The 25,308-nt window shown below is 44.6% G+C and overlaps 1 protein-coding gene across 19 annotated transcripts in view; it reads left to right on the top strand.

Moving 5' to 3' along the window:
* The window catches only part of sox11a (SRY-box transcription factor 11a), a 436,554-nt gene that overhangs the window by 207,137 nt on the left and 204,109 nt on the right, over positions 1–25,308 (top strand). For 2 of the 19 annotated variants that reach the window (XR_003051986.1, XR_003051985.1), the window contains exon 5: positions 10,340–10,457. The exons of 16 other annotated variants lie outside the window; for them this stretch is intronic. The gene's annotated coding sequence lies outside the window, so the exon portion shown is untranslated. Of the gene's footprint in view, positions 1–10,339; positions 10,458–15,310; positions 16,117–25,308 lie in introns of those variants that run through there. One more of the 19 variants, XR_003052003.1, reaches the window with a different exon arrangement.

Here is a 25,308-nt window from a genome sequence, read left to right as displayed (position 1 = left end):
TCAATACAGCACCACCGTAATTCTCCTACGGTTAATAACCATAAATCAAATGAGATTCATAAACCATTAAGATGGTGCTTATTATCTCTTCCACTAGGTAATTCAGATATTCATAGCCTGCAGGTATGCTCCCTCAAACCAATAATCTGCTCCATCTATGCAATATTTCCCTCTTTTTATCGCTTGAATTATGCTTTGTGTCATAATTTACCAGAACATTTCTCATCACAACAGTCATCTGCTGTAGTGAATTTATTTTCCCTGCTTGTACACTACACCAGCAATGCACCAGCTCAACCCTGCCCCACAGCCACAGCTCTCTCTCTCTCTCTCTCTCTCTCTCACTCTCTCTCTCTCTCTCTCACTCTCTCACTCTCCGACAGGCAGAGTTCCAAGGTCAGACGTCACTTACTCAGTGCAGTTCACAGGATGTAGTGGGACTCATTCTTTAGCTGTAGTAAAGTGCAGTCTCTGTCTTGAGGACGTGAAAAATTAATGCGGTATACTTTAACGTCGACTCTTTTTTTTAAAAAAAAAGGGGCAACAAACACCTAAAAGGTTTCAGCGCTGCTCCGCCATCAAATTAAGGCCCCAACAAGAAGACACCGGTGTACGCCACTCAGAGCTCACCTTCAAAGGTCCCAGTGCACAGCAGTGGGAGCCGTTTAGTGTGAGACTACAAAAGAAAACAGGCTAATAAGAGGAAAAACTTTAAAAAAAAATCCAGAGTCAGACGTTCCCTTTCAAGTCCCATTTTACCCCACTACTGTATGTGCCACCGATCATTCCAATGAGCGCGCCGCTTTAAAGCCACTCAACAGGGTTCCTGCCGAAGATTCAAATCAAGCTTTTTAATGAGCGCCGTCATTCTTACGCTGCTGTCACAGGTGTGAATCCGCTGATGCCAAAGCTCTGCGAGATTTAAGGCAGAAGGTACCAGTCAATTAGTGTATGAGCTACTGATGTACCAGAGGTACCGTAAATCTGCACCGAGGAGGTTTGTTTTCGCAAGTCATATATGTATATATATATTTATACACTTTTCTAGTGGCGCTTTGGTCCAGAGGCAATGTCTCTGTCATTGGTGTGGAACTCCTCCTAGGCAAGATCGAATCCCAGTTAGGGCGGTTGGTACCTTCCAGTGGACTCACCACCTGCAAGAAGGTTCAGGGGGGTTGGTACGGTGGAGTGTGATTTGGGTGGCGGTCATGGAGACTGCTGCCCTCGTGACCCGGTAACGGGTAAGCAGATGAAAATGGATGCATGGATGGATATTCTTTTGTAGGCCTCCCTGGGCTTGGTGTTTCAGGAAGCTGACTTAAGTCCAGAAGGTTGCAGGTTCAAATCCACCAGCTCCCAAGGTGCCACTGAGGCGTACTGAGCATTTTAACATCTACATAATGCTGCACCTGAGCTGCCCCCTGCTCACTGTGGTGATGGGTTAAATGCGGTGAGGACATGCAGTGATGTGCTCTGTCTCAATGAAAAATAAATCACCCAATAAAGACTCAACAGGTGCAAAAACAAAATACAAATGAATGAATTTAAATTCACCAAATTCTCTGAAGTCAGATTAAACTTCACCTACTTCAATGCAGTTCTTCAATCACTTGTAAAAGTAGGAAAACCCAAAAAATACAGACAGAGATTTTCACTGTAAAAACTTGTAAATGACAAAGTCCACTGTAATCCTCCTCCATGACGTGGCACAGATTCAGTTTCCTTGATTTCCAGCTGTTAGTCGACCCTTGCTTCACATCGGGACTGTCATCATAATTTTAATTTTTTATCTTTCACATGTTTGTCCTTGGGATTGGGAGCATTTTTGAGCAGGCCAGGGATCCTCTCCCCTGCATGTGGGTGATGTGTTTCCATGGACGGGACACGGAGAACGCGAGGGCGTGTGAGCGAGGAAGGAAGCCTGTAATTCCCTGTCCTCCATGTGAACTCTTGATACTGTCCCATATGTTATACTCACCCATTCCACTTGTCAAAGGGCTGATGTGTGGCTTGTATGGAGAACAAACATGCGCTTCAAATGCGTATCAGTAATGCTACGCTTCGACCTGACCCCGGTATGTATTTATGTGCATGCGTGTTGCACTGCTGTGCTATGGTTTATTCTGGGTAAAGGTAATACGTAACTAGAACAACAGTCCTGCGGCATCTGAGACTCATCCACCCAGAAACAAAATTGTCCCAAAGAGGTGCGGTTGGTGGAATTAGCAAACCTCGACGAGAAGGGAGCAGAACGGGAGAGAAAGGAGGGCCGAGGAGAATGGATGTGTATTGGTCAAGCACACAGAGTGTCAACAAAGCGGTCTAAAGACTTGTCACTCTTGGTCACTGCACTCACTGCTCGGCGACTGAGAAGGAATGTGCTGGTCATTCACGCTCCAGAATAGGCATTGCTCCTTTGCCCCTTCCTCCCTGTGCACCACCATTGTGTCAACAGGAACATTGTTCGACTAAATCCTTTGTCCCTTTAGATATTTGTAGGTCCCTTTTCAGGGACATCCACCGAGACCCCCTGTGCAGCCAGGGCCAGAGCTGCTCCTCAAACAGCTGTCTGGGATCACAGCTGAAGTCACTCTAAGACTGACTCCCTTTCCAGCAAATGCATTACAGATGTTTATCCTCCAGAATTAGACCGCTGGCTAGCTAGCTAGCTGTGAGGAGGACGATAAAGCAGGCTTCTATCTGGCCGACCTGCTGCAGTTATGTATTTTCTGTATTGGGGTCTTAAATCTAGCTGACCCCTAGTAAAGATTTCTCTATTCAGTCCTTTTCCAGTGTGATTGAATTTAGTCTAAGCTTTGGGGCCATAATAAGCTTCAGCGCCAATGCTTCAGCGAGCAGCTCTCCAATGCACAAACCATCGCCTCCTCCCTTTGTACTATTTACAAGGTCAAGGTTGCAGGGTCAGTGTTTCTGGCTTAGGTAAATTGGTGTGCTCTTTTTTGGTAATGGATTACTGACTTGGTGATGGCTTGATGCTTAGTGTCACTTCTATCAAGGGTGGGAGAATAATACAGGGACAAGCTCAGGATTTAAGGCCAAATGCAGACAATTGGAGCATCTCAATAGATATCAACCACACCGTGGCAGGTATTTGCATAACCTGGTTGGAGACGGATAGGATATAAAAACACTCTCTTGGACCTGACAGTCTGAAGAATCATTTGAGTGATTTATGCAGGAAATTGTATTTGCAAAGCAAGGGAGATAATTTAATAAAGCAAGGCCTGGCCTGGTCCTCAAGAACAGGGGGCTCTTTGCTGAAAAATGATCCAGCCCCCCCGTCTGAGGGGATGGCAGATAACGAAGGCCAATATTTACAGTGGATTTGTGCTGCGTCTATTTCCTGTCTTAGTCTCACTATTATCTCGCCGAGTTTCCTGAAATGAGCAAACATATTATATGCATAGACATAAATGTTTAAAATATGCAAATGTAACCTGTTTCATTTCCTTTATGCAAATGCTGTATCATTATTATTAACAAAACCGACGAGAATATCAGGAGATCGCGAGGTGGTTTTAACAACATTGGTGAGTTATCGTATTATTACAGTGAGGCAAGAAAGAACCAAGGATCCAGATAAGTTCCTGTTGGGTTTGTTTAGAGCATCAATCCTCCACAGATAATTTGGTGTTATTTAGGTCTGTTCTAATAACCACGGTCACATCATTGAAGATTAGGAGAATTAAAGACGCTGGCCTCTGCTCATACTGCAGCATAAAAATGAAATGGGGGTGGGGGGCAGTGTGGCAGACTCCTCTAAGTGGAGTGCTTTGAGACCTTGTCTTTATTGCATGTAAACAAGTGCGAAGAGCCCTATAAATACATGTCCTCCCTCCAATAACTGATATATTTTCACTAAGTACACTGGCTCACCTCATTAGCGTGCAGCTGAGCTGTGGCCTTGCCCTTGTATTGGCCCAGCGCATGCATCCTCGCATGCGTCTGTACATGTAAGGCCTTCTCTGATATTGTACGTTTGCAGAGAGAAAGAGAGTGAGGAGAAGAGCCGGCCCCGGTTAATGTTGCATGTCAGTGGAGTGAGGGTCTCCTTTTCTTTCCTTCTGCAGTAGGTCTGTTAATGTTTAGAGTCAGGAGGCCCAGGGGACTCTAAATCCCTAGGACACAAAGAGCCTCTGTGTGCCGGCGAGGTCACATCTGCCCAATGACTCTGTGTGCATATAGGGAGCGCTCTATAGGCCATCAGAGAGGCCTGCTGCAACTGCCCCACTTCCATAATACCACTCTGTGTGCACTACTCTGGTCAGTGGGCTTTACAGAGCTTGACATTTCACCGTGCGAGCAGCACACCCGCCGTCACGTCATCCCATTCTCTCGGCGACGTGAGGAGAAATGTAACATCATAAAAAAAAAAAGCCAAGCATTTGAGGAGCATAAAGATAGTAAAGCGCCGGGATATAAACAGAAAATTAGCACTTTGCTCATCATGTTGCACTGATACGACTGACAATAAAGGATTCCACCGTTACAATGTCACTGCTGGCATTAAAAGAGTGTCCGGAAACGATTATTTTTAATGAAAAGACTTTCATTCCGAGCCACTCCTCTAGTCTTATCACTTCCTGAAAGGTAGTCCGCCTATTTAAGTCTGACATACAGCATCATAACAAGGGGAATGGCGCACATTTGGTTTGACATTATGTCTTTCGATAACAGATGTTGGCGAATCACATTTGTGAGACCTTTCTTTAATGAAGGTTGTTAAAGCTGCGGTGTTGCTTGATTCAATGTCACTGGGATTGAGAGAAGAAAAAAGAAAAGAAGAATGACTCACTCTTGTGTCCTCACCCAGCGTAGGGAGCATTCACTCACCTTTGTGTGTGATTAGCATTGTTATTGACATGGTAAACAGTGATTAAAAATATATACCTCTTAAAGGACCCCAGCCTTGCCAATCAGATAGCATGCAGGCTAGTCACTGGTGCAATAAATCATTAGGTCTGGAAACCAGGAGTATCCACTGCATCTGGGCTCCACTCGATATGGAGATATCAATGAGCGCCTTTGTTTTGCCCACTACAGCAAATTAGACATGCCAGTGTGCACAGTTAATGTACACACTGCAATCTCCCCCGACCTACGGTGGCTGGATTTAGCACTTGGGATTTCTCATAAAGCAGAAGTTTCATTCCAGTTGGCTGCACAGAGTGAATGTGGCCCAGATGATAGCGTGGCAGGAAAGGCCAATCCGCTGGAATGAAAATAATCTGTTCAATGAGACGGCCATGTTGTGATACAGCTAATGAAACAACACAGTCAGAGTTCAGCACACTTGGAATGAACTAACCAGCTGGAAACATTGCTCAGAAATATACAACAGACAAAACTTCCAGTCCAGTTGACCTCTGACCTTGTTTATATTGGCGCAGGACAAAACTGTGTGTAGCCAGTGGTCAGTGAAATTTCCTCTGCCTGCGCCCGTGCACACTGAGAGCCGCGGCACTCTGGGGACCGGAGTGGAAAGGACCCTTTAGGAGGTGACAATGACAGGAGAGGGTGGACGGGGTCAGCATGGTTTGATTCCGTCCTATTGAGGCCTTAATTGCTCATAGAGAGGCTTTAGGGGCCTTCTGTGCATCTACTGTGAAAGGACTGGCCAGGAAAGGTAATTTATGACTGGCAGGCTGAGGTTACAGGGAGAGTGTCCCCTTAAAGAGAGGTATGCATGCGTGGCTCCACTCTTGAGCTCAAGTAGCTCAATAGATGGCAATTGAGCTACTTGGGAGGTGAACCTGTGGTTTTTATTTCTCTTCCCCACTCTCTGATTCCTACTGTCTCTCTCTCTCTTTCTCCCTCTCTCTCTCTCTCTGACTCCCCCATTCTCCCAAGTCTGTTCAGCTCCAGCCTCCCATGTCCGAGATCAGCCCATCTAGGTCTGCCGTGGCAGGATATCAATCTTAATGAACCTGCCAGGCCACTGTCGTATCAACTTTAGACTACAGGCCTTGATAAGCATAGCAATTCTCTGTAACAATACCCAGGGTAATAACCAGGACAATAAGGTCTCACAAAGGCTGGAGTGTGGAGACATCTGAATTTTATGGGTGCCGTGTGTGTGTGTGCATGAATGTGTGTGTGTGTGAGTGAGAGAGAGAGAAGGAGAGAGAGAGAGAGGGCACATAAATTGTCCGTCAGGGCACATGTCTGTGCTTAAAAAAGTATGTTTGAACTGATCGTGAACAAATACTAAAAGTATGTGATATGAAGCGTGAATAGTTGAACATACTCAAATCATATGTTTTCATAACACACATGTCAGAATGGAATTAAAGCCAGGCCTCATATGGGGAGCGTTAAGTGCACAACTGAAGACAATTTCACCATCAAAAACATTAAAGTCATTAAAAACGCGGTGGCATTAGCAGCAGGTCGCCGCGACGAGAATCCTCCTGAGCGACGCAGTTATTACAGGTTCGCCTCATCATTCAGCTTCTCCGCCGCGAGATGAGTCAAATCATTGCTGTGTTTACAGTACGGTTTTATCTCCACTGCCAGATAGGTCTGGAGTGAGGAACGTGGGCGTCTGCCTGCTAGCTGCTTCTGGTTTGGAGGGCGTTGGAGGACAATGTGCGTCTCCGTGACCGTATGTCTGTTTGTATCTGGGGGGTTCGGTCACATGAAGCCAAGATGAACGCCTGTGGTCTTTAATTTATTGTGCAGGGTTTATGTGGCTGTGACTATTGCACAGATTAGCAACATCTCCCCGCTTTCATCTGTAGAGCTTCTCTCGGATTTAAATAAGGATGTGAAAAAATATGCTCACCACAAACTTATTTAAAAGTGGGGGGGGGCGGGGGATTTTCATTCTGCCTTTGTCAAAAGGCTAAGCAGTCTTGTGGTTGGATGTTTGATGTCAGCCTCAAAGAATTCATCAGCACAATTGACTCAGATGCTGACTGGATTGCTCTTACTCAGATACAGTATGCCAGGGTGTGTTGCATCACCTCTGTGGTGTCATCAAACCCTGGGAAACGTTGGCTGAATTCAGAAGATGGTTTTCATTGTGTAATGTGCACCACGTCAATATCCATGTTCAGTGGATTTGGTTCACGTGGACATTTGGTAGAAACTCCAGGTACGGAGCTGTTTGATGGCAATACTGCCACTGCGACAACAAACAAGAACATGCTTTAGAGGTAAATGTTGAACTGAAACAGAAACTATTAGTATTCAGTTTTGTATTCAATTTGCCCCGTCCGTTTCCGATCTGGAAATTGACTTAGCAGGTTAGCTATTAGCAGGTTAGCTGAGTGATACATCTATCAGCTTTGCATTTTAATACATTATTTTTTTACAAATAAGATGGACGCTTTCAGGTTTGTGCTAAATAGTTTCTGGAGGGTGCTAGCTAGCTTTCCCAAGCTACTTTGTTGTTTATGCTAAAATGGCTTGGTCCAGAGAAGCAGTTAGATGCTACACAATTGATGTTGTAGCTAGTTATTTGAGTTTGCTAATTAGCATGCTTACAAAGTGTGCTAATTAGCACTACCAAGCTTCTCGGCTGTTTCTGCTAATACGACCTAGTCCAGAGAAGCAGTTATTTGTTGAAGTAATGCTAATGTAGTTACCCTTTAGCTAGCTACCTTTAAGAATAATGTTGAAAACTGTAACAGCTTTAAAATGATATATATTTTCATAGGCATTTTGGTCATATTTACTGGAAGCTACAGACTGTTTTGTGACCGACTAAAGTAAAGTGTGTGTGTGTAGATGTAGCCTTCACAGGCTAACAAATCTGATGACGCCTCGTGATTCAGCTTAAGATAAGAGAGACAGAATCAACAGAAATGAAGTGTGATTGTCACAGGTGGAGTCTTGAATGACGGGACCATTCTCTCTGTGAATGTGTTCCTTTCAGAGCTCAAAAGCACTAATTAAAAGAGCCTATAGAGCTGGCTGCACCTCAGCAAGTGTGGGTTTTGTTTTTTTTTTTCCACAGTTTCAACACATACTGGTGACATATCATGACCGCAGCCTTCGTGACTCCTTTGATTTAGCAGTTTGACGCTGACGGATAAACAATGAACACAACAGCTTATTACAGATAGAAACAATTCACACATTTGTGTGATCAATGGGAAGATGAGTAACACGAAGAGCGACCTTTATTCTGCCCATCCTGAATTCGTGGGGTCTCTTAATGCAGTCCACACTGCGGACAGTCTGGCTCAGCTGGACATATGAGATATTTATAGATTCAGCTTCCCTGTGGATTGATCGTCTGGTGGGTTGTTCTTTATTGATTTGAGTTTCAGGAAACAAACACACACACCACAGGTCAGACATCCACACAAACACACACACACAACTCCAGAACACTAGTGCTGCAAATGTTGTACCATAAAGGTGCCAGAACTGAAACGGCAGCAGCACATGGGTACAGTATATTTGATTTAGATTCAGCTCCAGGGCTCGGGGCCTGACATTCAAATTAGGGTTTTGAAGTAGACATTTAAAACTACATAAATTATAGCCTACCGAGCAGCTGAATGTCCCGCACATGGCTCTTCTCATTTCTTTCTTTTGTTCCAGCTGATGTCTGGGGGCCCGTGTTCCACAGAGGGAATGAGATGGCACCATGTTGCATTTTAATTTCTCTTGTTTTCAGGCAGCAGACCCCATCACTGTCAATGGCCCAAATAATGTTTTATCGGTCTACACAGTGCAGCTTGCCGATGCTACTCAGCCATTAAGATGAGGTGGAGACAGAGGCACAGAGAAAGGGAGGCCTCAGTGCCCCCGCTGCTATAATTTAGGGGCACTCTTATCTATGCCATCAGCTCAGATTGTAATTCAAGAAGCAACAGTGTGGAGGGCCCGCTCCCTTTTTTATGCACAGCCATTACAGGGGTGGCGAGATACAGTAGTGGCTTTTAACACAGGCGAGGCCAGACGTGGATGGGTCGTCCGAGTGTTTTACAATTGAATGTGCTAAACCGCTGTCACCGTGCAGCCAGCGACGGGACCTCATTCAGGTTTTTTCTCTCCCCCTCTTGTCGTTCCTCTGCTCGGGCCTCGGTGATGGGCAGAGCGGACCAAGCTGTTATCCCCTCTGGTAATTACCACCATTAAAGCTAATCCGGGTCCAATTCAGGCTGCTTTTGTTTTGAGCTTTATCTCTTCAGTGCTGGAGAGTTTCTCCTTTCAGCGTGGCACACAAAGACACAGTTTTTAGCGTTGGCAATTATCTAGTATATCCCTTCTGCTGGGAATGGCATGAAAAAATCGTCGGGATGGACAGGAGCATATCTGCTCCTTTGCTTTTCTCGCCCACGGCCTCTCTCTATTTTTCACTGCCTCCCTCTCAACACTTGCCGTCTCTAACCTCTCTCCCCTCCTCCGTCTCCTTTGCCCCCTTCTTCAGGGTGACAGAGAGGGATCATTGTTGAATCCCACGCTGGAAGTTATTGAAAGATTAACGAGATTGAGCGAGAATTTATCAATCTCTGTGACAACACTGCCATAAATGTAATTATATATAGTACTTATTAGCATGATGGCAATGCTAGCACCCCCAATTTTCCGCCGTAATTGCGAGCTCTATTTTTACGATGCGTTAACTGCCATTAATCACGTTGATGATTTGGTAAATGTAGCGCAAAAAATCCCATTCAATTCCATTTCCTGCGACCTATCTGAAAGCCGATCTGTCTCTTTTTCTTTTTTTTTTTTTGAATATAAAAGCTCATTGTTACATAAAAGTTTTCTAGAAAAAGAGAGAGAGAGAGAGAGAGAGCACAGAACAACTGTTCAAATGGACTTTTCCATCCGGTCTCCCTCCCAAATCAAATCGTCATAATTTTCAATTTGCCAGTTTCACTGCCACCAATTTTCTGCATTACATTTTATTTTATGGGCTGGCAAATTGTCACCTATCAAAGTGGAAAGGACCCCCTGCAGCGGGAGACCCACCGGCCCTGTGATAAGAATAACATCTGACTGATAAATGCGACGTGCGTGTGTGTGACAATGAGGCTGCTGCACTAATTGTGAGCATTGGGATCTGACGTCCTGTGCCCTCTGTTAATGCTGGTAATGGTATTTTACCAGTCCTACTGCACACACACACACACACACCTGCTGGCACACTCGTGCGCACACAAGGCTTTCGCCCCCATATGAGAGGAATAGCTGCCTGCGCACATCTTTAATAAGCACCATCTGACGACTGGAACCAACAACAGGGTTGGTGTGATCGGCAGCATGAATCCAAATGCCCTTGTTATATCCAGCAGCACCACCACACACCAGCTCTCCTCCAACATGTCATTACTTTGTTTCACTTGCCCACTCACAGATCGCCTTCACTCCAGATGGTGCTTTTTACTTCCTGGTCCTGGCCCTGCTGTGCTGGGACCTTCTCTGATTGGCTGGCCCACCTGCCCTCCTCCCACCCCTCCTCCTCTGCCTGAGCCGTGAGTGACAAGTTCCTTCCCCAAACACAGACTCTGCTGCCGCTGACATTCTGTTGTTGACTGACAGTCCCCGTGGTGTCGGACCCCCGCTGACAATTCTGGGCATGACATCATTAGTTTTCTCTCTATCAAACAGCTGTTCTTCATTCCTGGTGTTCATAAACTCACGGCGTCCGATTCCACACAGAGTGTAAATAATATTAATTAGGCTTTCGCCGGCGTTGCACAATCCGGAGCTGACTGAAAGTGTTTGCATGTTTGTTAAAGTGGTAAATCAAGGCTGGATTTTAGTTTGTCGTCTCGTTCATTTGAAACAAATTACCAGGATGGAATAACAAACGAAATGTGTTTTTCTGTCGTACTGCGAACAAATCTGAACCTCGTGAAGTCGTTTGGATAAAAAAAAAAAAAGTCAGCGTATTCAAAAATTTTTTTTCTCTTTTTGGTTTTTACATATATGGCCATTATATTAAATTGTAATACAATAGAATACTCTTTTTTGCTACACAACAAATACAATTTTATTATTAACAGCAAAACTAACAATTGTAGCTGTACTTCGCGTAAACAATGCATAGGAAGCTTTGACTGCAAAAACAGTTTGTATGAACTCTAAAAGTAGTCAAAAGTATAAAACTGTACAGGAGCATAGGAGAAATAAAAAAAAAATCTCCAGAGACAGCTAGAAAAAAAACACTTTTTTAAAACCATGGGGGGTGGGATCGGTGAACCAGTGATCTCCTTGCAGTTAGCAAAGAGTGCTAACCACATTAGCACAGTGTGGCTAAGCTAAAATATGTATTTATGCTAATAAACATGAGCTTAAGTTCATCAGACCAGAGAATGTACAAGATTTTTTCACCATTTTAAGCCACCAGTTTATTGTCAAATATTAAAAAAAAAACCTCTGTTAGTGACAACAGTCTCCAAACAAAAAAAAAACAGTTGTTTCATGTGCATGATGGTGATTAACGCATGATGGCGATTAACCATTGACAATTGCAGCTTCAAAACCAGATTTTAAAACCCAAACCTGTTTTAAGATAACCTGCTAGTGACGGAACATTCCAGAATGTTAATGCCTCTATGCTTCTTTACTGTAATGATTCAGGCGTTAATTAACAAAGTAACAAACTGCCTAACCAAAAAAAAAAAAAACAAAACAGTTGTTTCCTGTGCATGATGGCGATTAACCATTGACAATTGCAGCTTCAAAACCAGATTTTAAAACCCAAACCTGTTTTAAGATAACCTGCTAGTGACGGAACATTCCAGAATGTTAATGCCTCTATGCTTCTTTACTGTAATGATTCAGGCGTTAATTAACAAAGTAACAAACTGCCTAACGTAAAACAGAAACAACTGCCTCTGTTTTTGTCGTTTGTATCAACTTTATTCCATTGTAGAGCAACCCAAACCCAAAAAAAAAAAAAAAAAAAAAAACTCCATCCTGCTGAGTCAGCAGCGTCAGTGGCCGGACTGTTGCAGCGGTTTTTGTAAAGTGTTACACCACATTACGTTGTACAGGGATTTCTGTTGCTGCCATCACTGCGAGAGTTCGTGTCTGTAGCTCAAAGCTAAATCATATCCATTTCTGTCAGGTTTGCTCTTTCCCCAGTAGAGACGGAATAAGAGAATGCCACCTGTGCTGACAGAAACGGTTGACAAGGCTGAGTGACGGGGAGCGGCCTGAGTGGTCAAACCATTGGAGGTTAAGGCGGCGCGGTTCTCAAGTGTTGGCCAGATGGTAGACTTTACGTGCGTGTGTGTGTGTGTGTGTGTGTGTGTGGCCCAGAGATCTCTGAAAAGGAAGGAAAGCATACATCAGTGTCGGTGTATCTCAGAGGAACGCTCTACACAGGTAGCTAATGGATACACTGCCTCAGACACCCGCGGGCATCCTCGGGCAATGCACTGGCACCGAGCCATCAAGCCTGCCATCATTCAGGCCACAGGCAGCGACAGGCATAAGGAGACTGTTTATTAGTCTTATTATTTTTTTGTCTCATTATGCTGCTTTAGTTGTTTTTTGTTTATTTTTTTTTTGGTTTTGTTTTGTTTGGTTTTTTTTTTTTGGTTTTTCCAGGATTGAGCCAGGAAACCCGTGAGTGCTGTCCCATTCGTAGAACGGTTAAAAATAAATAAACGAGTGATTTTTTTTTTTTCACCCTCTCTCAGCCATCTTCCTCTTGAGGCAGCCCCACAACAGCGCCGAAAACACAAATTATTCCAATTTGCCGGGTCAGTCTGAAGCACTGGTGTCTAATTATTGAATCCATCCTGACAAGAGGAGACTTTGTTTTATGTTGGTGTCACCTCATTCCAGGCAACTGGTGACCACAAGGCATTTGAATTGTTATGCTGTTGTCTCTCTCCCTCTCTCTCTCTCTCTCTCTCTGCCTCTCTCTATGTGTGTTTTTTTTTTTTACTTTTCCAAATCTGATTATAAAGTGTGTTTCTTATTCTGCCCAGATTAGCCATCTGGCTGTGGGATGCGAGGAGGGAATCTCTCTGCTTGTTAGTGACTGGCTTTCACAGCTCTCCCTCGGCTGAGCTCAAAGCTTGCTGAGTGACACTGCTGCCCACTCACACAGACAAAAATACCCCGCTAACTGGATGGCATATGTGAGACATTCACCACAGGCTACAGCTCTGTGTGTGTGCCTGTGTGTTTACAACAGAAAGACAGACTGTGGGTGAATGAATAAGAAAGACAGCAGGAAAACAGAAAAAGAAAATTCCTTTTTTTTTCTTCTTTTCTTTCCTCCTTCCTTTCTGTAGACTAACAACTTGTCATTTCAGGGTGTGGAAGAGAGGGGAGAATTAGCTTTCGTTCAGCCGTTGTGTTTTCCTGGTAAATAAGAACTAAATATCCAAGGCTTCTATTTCACTTAGAGGGTTTTTACAGCGTGGTGTGACTTTTTTTGTCCGAACGCGGCGTTGAAGGCTGCGGATCGTGAGCGCACGTGGGAAAGGTGAGGTGAAATGTGTCGGACAAATTGTCGGCTCGGCCCGCTCGGCTGTTCAGATGGTCTAATTGAACCTGACATGACTTTACTTCTGTGGCTTCCTCTTTGGCTCGGCCCCTATTTGTCTTCCCGCCCGTGCTACAGTCATTAGCGGCGTTGCTGTCTTTGTCCCAGCGCGCTGCTCAGACGCACATTCACTTAATAAAGCCTTCATTGTGGGAGATACAGTAGCACCTCCGTAATTGAAATAAATTGTCATTTTTCTTCCCTCGAACGTGTGAATCTCTGTTGAGAAGTGTTAAATCGCCACCACTGACGGTGGAACTTAGCCAATTTATCTGCCACCGCGAAGACGCCACGTGTCTCTCATCAGAAGATATTCTAGGCCTGGAAAACTTCCCGTGACAGACAGAAGACAAAACTCGACACTTTTCTAGTGTTTACAAAAAAACATCTTTTTGAAAAAGTTGCTACACTTCCTACAAATGCAGTAGAGAATCACTTTTGGCTGTTCCGACACACTGGGCTCTCACTCCTGTACTGTACTTTCCCCGCTGAGGACCTTTGGTCTATTTGTGGTCAAAAACCTGTCCATTTAGCACTAGCTAGCTACATGCTAGTTTGAGAAGCAGAGCAGCCTTATAACAGGCACAAACCACAAAATTCTTCACAGATTATGATAGAGTCATATCGAAGTTGCAGCTGTCACACAGGATGCATTTAGGTACCATCAGAAACTTGAGAATCCAATGGTTTTACATGTTGTACAGTACATGAAAAATGATTATAAATTAGAAGATAAGATATTAGAAAATAAAATATATATATATATATTTTGGTTTTTTTTTTTCTTGTCTTCCCTTCCAATTTTCTGAGCCCCCCCTAGTGTCTCCTGGTTGCCCCTACTCTAAATACCACTGTTGTGGTCCACATAGTGATTTGGCTGAAATCATTTGATTCCTTTGGTTTGGTAGTTGGGACAGAATGTGGATTTGAACAGGAGATCTAGTTTATATCAGGCCTCCTGCCCCAGGTCCTCACGAGGGATAGGAAGTGGCGGCAGGCTGGGGTAAAGTCAGCCAACAACATTAACATCTGTAGTAATTAGTAGGTCATTAGTCATGGCTTATTTATACCAGAACTAAGGTCAGTGATTGGTTGTCGTCTTTACAAACAAACAAAATGTTTGCCAGTAGACAGTGACAAAATTATGATCATGGAGGTTTTACTAGTCCGGCCACTGAGCCTCAAAAATGTTTGCCAGTAGACAGTGACAAATTTATGATCATGGAGGTTTTACTAGTCTCACCGGCCCTGTCGATGTTTACAGGATATAATATTTTGGAAAAGACTTTATAGAAATTGCTCCACCTACAGGCAAAAGACAGAAACTGATGCGAAACAGTCTGACTCCGCAGACGTAGCTTGTTTGTGTCTGACCGTCCGGCCTGCGGTCTAGATCTGTTTTCCTGTTGACAACGTTTAGTAATTAGTGAAAAGAAGGAAAGAAAAAAAAAGATGTATCGCAAACAAGTGAAACACGAATTCAGTGTCTTTAGTCAGTTTGGCTGTATTTTAATGTTTTAAGTTAAGCTTTATGTAATGTGTTTTTTGAACAGGGCATACTGTATGCCAACAGGGGGCGCCACTACAGAGTCAGACTGAAAATACTGTACAGCAGGAAAGGTTCACAGAGGGCAGCTGCTAGCCAGGAGGAGGCAGACTCTGCAATAATCAACGCGCCGAAAACACTCGCACTCACACACACACCGACACACACACCGACACACACACACACACACAGAGCACTCAGTGCCTGCTAAGCTAAGAGTTAAAAACAAGTCACCTCTCTGACATTTACGCGGGGTTGCTGCCTCTTTTCAGATGCACTGTGGGATATGACAATACCCGCGGCAGGGGAGTCGTTTTGAAAAGACTTCTGGGGAGACAGGAAGCCTGTGTGAGCGCCGTGCACCTGGACTACCTAAACAACCGGCACAAAAAGAACCACTTGATTGAGTGAATGTGGGAGGACAATGAGCACAATAAAAGAAATGGAACGGTGAAACAATGCCAAATCATGTCACCTGGCAGTCAGCAGGACCCCTGCCTCCGTGTTGGTTTGGGTGGAAGGCACTGTCTGTTACAAGTCACTTACAATGTACCTTATTTATTCCACCCCACACACCCCCACCTTTTCACACACACACACACAGACAGATTCAGTGTAGCCTTTTTCCAAATCTATGTTTTTTTTTTTTTCTCTCTCGGCTAAAAAGGCAAGGCGAGTGAATAGGCTTTAATTCTCTTTGGATGGCTCACCAATGCAATTTTTCAAAACACACTTCACAAATACTACTGGTGCCATCAAAGACCCCCAGAGGAACATTAGCATAGAGGAGTGTTTATACTTTGCATCGATAGTCCATTTACTCTGGCAAACATCAAAGAGCAAAATATCAGCTTTGTTGAATGCCATTTACTACGGCTGGAGATATTTTGATGGAACAAGCTGAACGTTATCTCCGCGCCTCTCCACAATTGAGAGGAAAACTGCAGGGGAGTTATGAGGACGTATTTTTTAAAAACATCGTAAAAATAAAAAACAAAGATTTTTTTTTTCTTTTGGCTGAATTCACTCCTGCCTCACTGGAAAACAAAACTCTCCACATGGATTAAAAAAAAAAAAACCTCATGCAAACACATGTCACATACAGAACAGTATTAATACGCGAAACATTCGCGGCCAACATCGGCTAACATGCCCAAACCACGCTAACGCACTAATCCTCATGCAGCTGCTAATCACCGCGGCCACATTCCCAGCACTTTTTGCCGCTGCGCGTCCAGCTCGGCTGATTTGATGAGTATCAAATAGCCTGGACCTGTGCTTCCTGTGTTGCCTCTCCATTTGGTTCCCATTTAACCTGCCTCACAGCCAATAAAAGACCTAGTCAATTACAACAAACCGGGAACTTCATATGCAGGAAATAGGCCAATTACATTAAACCCGGAGAGCCTCCGCGGCCAGGAAAGCACGGGTTAAAAGAAAAAAGAAAGAGAGTGAGAGAAGAAGGGAATATGTAAAGAGACAGAGAGAGCGGAGCAGGGACGGAGGCTGGTTTGGGTTTCAATCTGCCCGTTAATCTTCAAACAGCAAGCTGGCAGTGTGTTGGTCACTGATAAAGGCCTGAGTCTGTCATCACACAGTCGTACCTCCAGTCACTCAGGCCTCCTGTCAGGACGTCACCTGGAATCTGGGAAACGGCTCAGGGCAAGGGGAGAAAGGCCACAGGGACAACAGGGTGTGTGTGTGTGTGTGTGTGACACACACACACACACACACCCACACCCCCACAAGGACACATGCAGCAAGGAAGGCATGTCTCACTGGTGGCATGTTCGCCGCAATTACAGAGCGAGCTGAGGAAGGAAGGCTAAGAAGTAATGCTCCTGGGGACCTGTGGGTTGCCATGGAAACGTCAGCTTCTGAATGAATTTGCTGGGAAAAGAGATAGAGTCCAAATTGTAGCATCAACCACACAAACACTCCGCCGGGCTGCCAGGAGGAGGCAGACTCTGCAATAATCAACGCGTCGAAAACACTCGCACTCACACACACACCGACACACACACCGACACACACACACACACACAGAGCACTCAGTGCCTGCTAAGCTAAGAGTTAAAAACAAGTCACCTCTCTGACATTTACGCGGGGTTGCTGCCTCTTTTCAGATGCACTGTGGGATATGACAATACCCGCGGCAGGGGAGTCGTTTTGAAAAGACTTCTGGGGAGACAGGAAGCCTGTGTGAGCGCCGTGCACCTGGACTACCTAAACAACCGGCACAAAAAGAACCACTTGATTGAGTGAATGTGGGAGGACAATGAGCACAATAAAAGAAATGGAACGGTGAAACAATGCCAAATCATGTCACCTGGCAGTCAGCAGGACCCCTGCCTCCGTGTTGGTTTGGGTGGAAGGCACTGTCTGTTACAAGTCACTTACAATGTACCTTATTTATTCCACCCCACACACCCCCACCTTTTCACACACACACACACAGACAGATTCAGTGTAGCCTTTTTCCAAATCTATGTTTTTTTTTTTTTCTCTCTCGGCTAAAAAGGCAAGGCGAGTGAATAGGCTTTAATTCTCTTTGGATGGCTCACCAATGCAATTTTTCAAAACACACTTCACAAATACTACTGGTGCCATCAAAGACCCCCAGAGGAACATTAGCATAGAGGAGTGTTTATACTTTGCATCGATAGTCCATTTACTCTGGCAAACATCAAAGAGCAAAATATCAGCTTTGTTGAATGCCATTTACTACGGCTGGAGATATTTTGATGGAACAAGCTGAACGTTATCTCCGCGCCTCTCCACAATTGAGAGGAAAACTGCAGGGGAGTTATGAGGACGTATTTTTTAAAAACATCGTAAAAATAAAAAACAAAGATTTTTTTTTTCTTTTGGCTGAATTCACTCCTGCCTCACTGGAAAACAAAACTCTCCACATGGATTAAAAAAAAAAAAACCTCATGCAAACACATGTCACATACAGAACAGTATTAATACGCGAAACATTCGCGGCCAACATCGGCTAACATGCCCAAACCACGCTAACGCACTAATCCTCATGCAGCTGCTAATCACCGCGGCCACATTCCCAGCACTTTTTGCCGCTGCGCGTCCAGCTCGGCTGATTTGATGAGTATCAAATAGCCTGGACCTGTGCTTCCTGTGTTGCCTCTCCATTTGGTTCCCATTTAACCTGCCTCACAGCCAATAAAAGACCTAGTCAATTACAACAAACCGGGAACTTCATATGCAGGAAATAGGCCAATTACATTAAACCCGGAGAGCCTCCGCGGCCAGGAAAGCACGGGTTAAAAGAAAAAAGAAAGAGAGTGAGAGAAGAAGGGAATATGTAAAGAGACAGAGAGAGCGGAGCAGGGACGGAGGCTGGTTTGGGTTTCAATCTGCCCGTTAATCTTCAAACAGCAAGCTGGCAGTGTGTTGGTCACTGATAAAGGCCTGAGTCTGTCATCACACAGTCGTACCTCCAGTCACTCAGGCCTCCTGTCAGGACGTCACCTGGAATCTGGGAAACGGCTCAGGGCAAGGGGAGAAAGGCCACAGGGACAACAGGGTGTGTGTGTGTGTGTGTGTGTGTGTACACATCTGTCGGAGCTCCCTGCCTGTGCACAGGAGTGTGTGTGTGTGTGTGTGTATTCACAGATCCGACTGTTTGTTCATTCTTATTTGCTGCTCAGACTTGTCTGTGCCCTGACTCCCGTCCAGACCCTCGTCTTCTTCGGCGCTCGCTCCAGCACAAACACACGCGGCTCAGGTCCGCGTCGTAAAAACAACCCAACGCTGATTGTGCGATCGTGGCTAATTGTGTGAGGAGAGGCCGTAAAATCTAAAAAGAGGGCGTATTAGTGTTTGGTGGTTGTTTTTTATGGCAAGGTGCGAAAGGTGAGAAAGAGAGGAATCAAAGGCCTGACTTTGTTGTTCAAAGGCACACCCCCCCCCCCCCCCCACCTTGTGAGGTAGACTGCAGCTGAAGACAGTGTTTACTGCCTGCTGATTGACACAGTAAAGGCACCCAGACGGCTCACACAAACTCACTCCAGCAGAAGGAGTCCCCCATGTTGGTGTCAGGGAGACGTCGGTTTTAATTTGGACTCGAGGTGATTCAAGGTTCACCGTCTGATTTGGAGAGTTTATTTTGATTCATGAATTGATTTTTTTTTTTTTTAACTCAGCTCTCTCTGCTCAGCTCTCTAACTGACACCAGACATTTAGCTTTTACCACTTGCTAAGTTCGGGGCTCCCAAACTGTGGAGCAGGGACCACAGGAGGGCGCTGCAACTTTGTGGAGAGACGCAACAAGGCTAAATGAATTTCAATGATAATAATAATTCTATCTGTTGTTCTGTTTCTCCCTTGTTTTATATATACTGTATGTATTTGGCACCCGAAAGATACTGAGTTCTATTTACTACTAGGGATGACTCAAAGCGATACTCAGAATCGGTATCGCTCCAACATTAGCCAAAATTTCTATGATCGAAAATCGAGAAACAACTAGCCTGTCTGATCCCATACCTACACCCAGACGCTCAACTTAACTTTGTGCGACATTCAGTAACCAGGTAAACTATCGCCACAGCGATATACATTCCGCAAAATGAGGAAAAAGTTCAAGAACAGCTGTGCTAAAAGAGTCATTTTTGGTTTGTCTGTCCACCAGGGGTCACTAAAGCCGTAGTCAGCAGAGTGATTTAGTGTGTTTTTTTGGTCACTTATGTACTTTCTTTTCACTGCTGTAATTTTATTTCGATCATGTTTTCCCATCCGTGTCCATGTCGTACTTGATAAAACACTTCACCCGGGAGTTAAAGCTCCGTCAACACCCGATCTGAACCCAAAGTGCTGATTTACTGCATTTGTGAATGAGTAAAATAGAGAATACAAATGGAATACTAGAGAGTATTTTTTTTTATGTTTATGCCTCCTTTTCATACACAGTTGAATGAATGTTTTCACGTCGTCTCCTCGCCGCACATACACGCGGCGTTCATTTGCATTCAGCCCAGATTAGTCGCTCATCCTTGCTCTGTGACCTCCTGCGTAAACATTAATTGTGTGATACTTTGAGGAGTACTGATCAGGTGCAGCCTCTTCAAAAACACGGCGCGCTGTGTACCAATGATTTATGCACTTCGTCCAAGGTTGCCCAGTGTGTGTGTTCTGAGTGTAATCTCGACTCGCGGACGCACAAATGGACCATTGGCAGGAGGCTGGATGAAGACTGATTTACTGTGGAACGTCTTAAAGTGATGTCTTGTTGCCATGGGAAGAATGACTGACCTGCAACTTTGGATATGAAGCGCGCAGACACACAAACACACACAAACACACACACGCTGTGTATACATGTATATAAAGCAGTTTGTATTTGTACACGTGTGGAGTTCTATGTATGTCCTTCTATAGTTTAAGAGATCAGTTCAGAATGTTGGAAGCATTTAAATGACACTTTTTGAGTTTCGTGTGTGTGTGTGCTGTGTGTGTGAGTCCTTCTAGTGCCATATCCACACTCATAAATATAGAAAGGTATTGTTTTTGACCCAATGTTTTGGTCTCTGCCATCTATTTTTTTGTTACCTTGACTAAAATACGCTCGTTGGCTCATACCCACAATCCACCTTGTCTATATTCCACTGTATGGCCCTGAATTCAGAGGAAGTTCTGCAATGTTCTTTTTTTTTTTCTCTCCCTTGAGCTCCCAGATCATTTCCAGGCCCTGCATTCAATAATATTTGCTCAAGTATACATACACGCCGGTCTGTTGAGGTGAGTCAGTCAGTCAATCTTTCATTAGGCCTGAGGTGAACGGGGTCACGCGCCACTCCTTCGCAGCACAAGACAAGCAGCACACGTGCTGTGGGATTGATGCTCGGAATGATAATGACTGCTTTTTCTCTTATTTTACCACATCTTCTGTGTCCCGTCCTCTGTCTGTCTGTCTCTCCTCCTGCGTCTGTCTCATCCTCTCATCATGGGAGGTGATTACGTGAGATTTCCTGACTCAGGGTTGACCTTTTTCATGTTATCCCTCAGAGTGAAACCAACACTAATGGACATGCCAACTCCTGTTCTTCCACGCCATTCTTCTCAGGTGGAGATTTGAAGTACCCGATACGACTGATTCAGAGTCCAAGTTAGGTAGAATACACTCCTGTCTTTAACTAGTACATATAAAGTATTTCTGTGGCATTTTGAACTCCCCAATGCTTCAGTTTTACTTCGCTTTTCACACTTAAATGACCTGGTACAGGTTTTTTTTGGAACCGAAATACTGTCATCAGCCTCTGATATTAAATATTCTAAAGGGCTGTTTCAACAAATATAGCAAATTTCAAGCCTTATCAAGACTTATTAGTAAGTGTGAAAATGCAGTCCAGATATAACTTCCCTAAAGTGAGTGTTCAGTGTATACTTTCAGATATTGAAAAATATTTTTGAACAAAACGGCCTAATTCGCACTCAGATCTGACTTTGAACAATTAAATCAAATCATATTGTTTTGACCCCTGTAATGTCCTCTCACTTGCTGTGTGAACCTTTGGTCATCTGTGGCCAAAGATGACACTATGGTTTCACCGTTATTATACCGTTATTTAAAGTATATAATATATACGTTGACAACCAATTTTACACAACACAATTCTTAATATTAGTTACTATTTCTAACCCATCTATCCATCTACAGTATCTATCCATCCATCCATCTATCATCCATCCATCCATCCATCCATCCATCTATCGATCTATCTATCTATCAAGTTATACTTTAGGTACACAAACATATTCCAAATACTTCTTTGTACTTCTTGTCTACAGAGCGCTGCTATGATTGTCCACGTGCACAGATACATAGACGGAGCCTCGGCTCCGTTCATACCAACAGACGGGTCTGCATGACTCTAACATTCCTAACATGCATAATACACAGTGGAGCTCACATTTCATACAGCTGCAGCGATCAAGTGCCAGGAATCAGCTCCTGTTTGAACGTCCTCGTCTGCTCCGACCGGAGCTTTGTCCAGCTGCGGTTCCTGATGAAAAGTGGCGTTCCGTGAATCGTGTGCTATCGGTCACATGGTCATAAAGATTCCTGGTAATCTGGCCCTCTGATGCAGGACTGTCCAACACGGCTGGGACGGATAATGAAATGGACGTCACATAGAACCGCTGTAGCTGACGTAACCTGATCTGTGAACTGTTCAAGTGTCTCGGAACTGTTTCAGCAAATAGATCAGAACCTTCTCTGGGTTAGCATGATTTCAGTGCGTTTATTTTTCACAACTATTGTTCTCTCTGCACCTCCACCTTCCAAACTAAACAAGACCAACTTGGGTGCAATTTACTGTTGTCACGCAGAGATGGGGAACATGCCTCTCTCTCTCTCTCTCTCTCCCTCTCTCTCTCTCTCTCCCTCTCCCCACTTCTCTTTCGGCGAGCTATGCTGTCGCAGCAGTTGCTGTCAGTTTGAGCGGTGCCTGCCCCCAAATATAATAGGGTTTTCTTGACTGCCTCCCCGGGGATTGACTGGCGGTGAAGAATTCACCATGGCTCATTTGGAGCAGTGCAGGGACGGGCTTCATAAAACCAGCTCCTCCAGGCAGGTCTGTGGCATTCCAAAGAAGGTGTTAGTTTCACTGATAATACTTTCATGGAAAGACAGCGCTGCGGTTTACCGTGTCGGATACCGTGTCTGCAGCTCTGACTGCTGTGCGTGTCACGAGCATCAAGAAGGAGATTTTGGCATGTGGACGCAGTCGCTGTTTCACAGATTGCACTTGATGTAAATGAGGTGTCTATGGGAGGCAGCGTGGAACTGCAGCGCTGACGAACGGCTGTCCTGTGGACGTGGCCACACGTGGACGCGAGGATTCATTACTCTGACTGTTCTTTTCATGAATCAGAATTCGTATCAGTTACAAGTGTGCTTTGTAAGAAAGTAAAAACCCCAGAAACTAAGAACCGTGTTGCTAGCTATCTTATGGGAAGGCAGTGTTTTTCAACCATGGGGTCGTGACCCCACATGGGGTCACCTAGAATTCAAATAAGGTCACCTAAAATGTCTCATAATTGATAAAGAAAAAATGTCGATGAAATATTATTCTGGGCCACATGGTGGCAAATGTTGGTAGAAGGCTTGGCTACAGTTCCATTCCCAGTTGATCTTTCTGTATGGATGTTTGAATGTTCCCCCCGTGTGTGCGTGGGTTCTCTCAGGGTTCTCTCCTGTTTCCTCCCACAGCCTAAAAACATGCTTGATAGAAAAGTCAGTTGACCGGACACTTCAAATGGACCATAGGTGTGGGTGTGAGTGTGAATGGTTGTTTGACCCTATATCTGACCCTGCTCAGGACAGGTGAACTGGTCCAGGGCGTACCCTGCTCTCGATTGCCTGCAGCGCCCCCTGCGACCCCGAAAGGAATATTTGGTAGATAATGACTTAACATTCATTTTAAAATTACGATTTAAAAACAACACACACAATCTTGAACAACTGTATTCTTCCACTGTCAGGAATATGAATCAAATCAAATGCAGCGTATAAATGTACCTGAGCTGACACGTTTGATTGACGGATGTGATTGCATGACCGCACAAGCTGTCTTGTGTACTTTATTCACTAATCTGACTACTCTGTATTTGAAACACAGCATAACAAATATGATCAAAAACAAATTTTAGAAAAAAAAAAAAAAAAAAGAATGCCTCTGGGGTCATCAGAAATGTGTGATGACGAAATAATCACTTTCAATCAGTGGTCGTCAGCCTTCTTGACACAACCAAATCTAGGACTTGATCTCTACATGGCCTTCTACTACTACTACTAGCTAAACACTACCAAATATATTAATGAAGAACATGGCAAAAGGATTTAACGCGCTTCTAAGGCATGGGAAACTAAGGCCCGGGGACTGGACGCGGCTGATTTAACTTTTTTATCCAAACTTTTCCAAATTATATAATTTATTTATATTATCATTATACTTCTGCTTTTTCCTTGCAATACCAATGTTTCCCCAATAGATGGCGTAGAAAATGAAAAAGCATTTTAGCCTTTAGCTTTACTTTTTCATGTAATTTATCTTCTCACGGGCTTTACTTTTTCATGTAATTTATCTTCCCACGGACACTCCGTCTCTCTGCTCCTGACCCAGTCCCCCTGTTTAATTTTAGGACAATTGTGCCCCGTGAGTCAAAACGTTTGCCCACACCTGGTCTAAGGTGAAGAGATGATGGACAATTGTGCCCCGTGAGTCAAAACGTTCGCCCACGCCTGGTCTAAGGTAAAGAGATGATGAGGTATTTTTACTGCCCTGTTTGTTTCTGGCAGATTTCTGGGATCTGTGCTCCACTAATAACAACTCAAAATCTTTGACTTTAAGATATCATTTTTACAAATACTGTCATGACTCAGCACTTTAAGTCAGGCGTCCTTCTTCAGCCTCAACTGCTGTGATTTTTCATCCACTGACCACCTTCACAAATTCACACAACGATCTCTGTGTACCCGCTGAACCACACACGCACACACACGCCTGCAGCGACACACAAACACAGAGTCCTCGACCACAAGCCAGTATCGTTGGTATGAGGGGTTCTCGTTGCTAGACAGCTGCATGCCTCGGCCTCTTCACAGCAGTGGACTGAGCTCCGAGGAGCTTGACAAAGAGGCTTAAAGTCCTCCCTAAGTCCTCAGTCCCTTGGTCGTCTGCATACCCTCTGCCCAGCTCTGGAAAAGGCCTGAATGCAAGTTTAGCAGCTATGGTTACACCCCGGCAGACCCCTGCTGCCGCGCTAGCTTGCATTACCATTTTTCCTCCGGGCTTCTTCAGTCTTATAGCCCAGCAACAGGTTCCTCTGCTGCTCTCATCCTATTTCATAACATGATGAAAGAACCGACAGACAGACTGCTGCTGCTACTGAGGGACTGCAGGCCCCCCCCCCCCCCCCCCCCCCCGTCGTACATCTGTATTTGTTACTACAGTACACGTCTCCCAGAACGCAGTCAAAGTCAGGTCCAGTTCTGTCCAACGGGGATTTGAAGCTGCTCTTCCTCCTCGGCCTCGTCGTGTTTTCCTTTCGTGTTTGCTAGTTTCCCTTGGCGTGAGGGGAAAAAAGCAGCAAACTGAGGGGCGAGGTGTGTTACTTGGCCCGTCACCCTCTCTCTGTAACGGGGGAGTTTGTGACACAGCTGCCGTCAACTGATTGGAGACTCTGCTGTGGATATGGACAATAAACCAGCACCCATACCTACCCTGTCTGGGGGCACAGACTACAC

Source organism: Cynoglossus semilaevis, chromosome 1 (genome assembly GCF_000523025.1).
Source record: "Cynoglossus semilaevis isolate Cse_v1.0 chromosome 1, Cse_v1.0, whole genome shotgun sequence".
Taxonomy (NCBI): domain Eukaryota; kingdom Metazoa; phylum Chordata; class Actinopteri; order Pleuronectiformes; family Cynoglossidae; genus Cynoglossus; species Cynoglossus semilaevis.
Note: the sequence above shows the minus strand (reverse complement) of the source record. Positions and strands in the feature narration are given on the sequence as shown.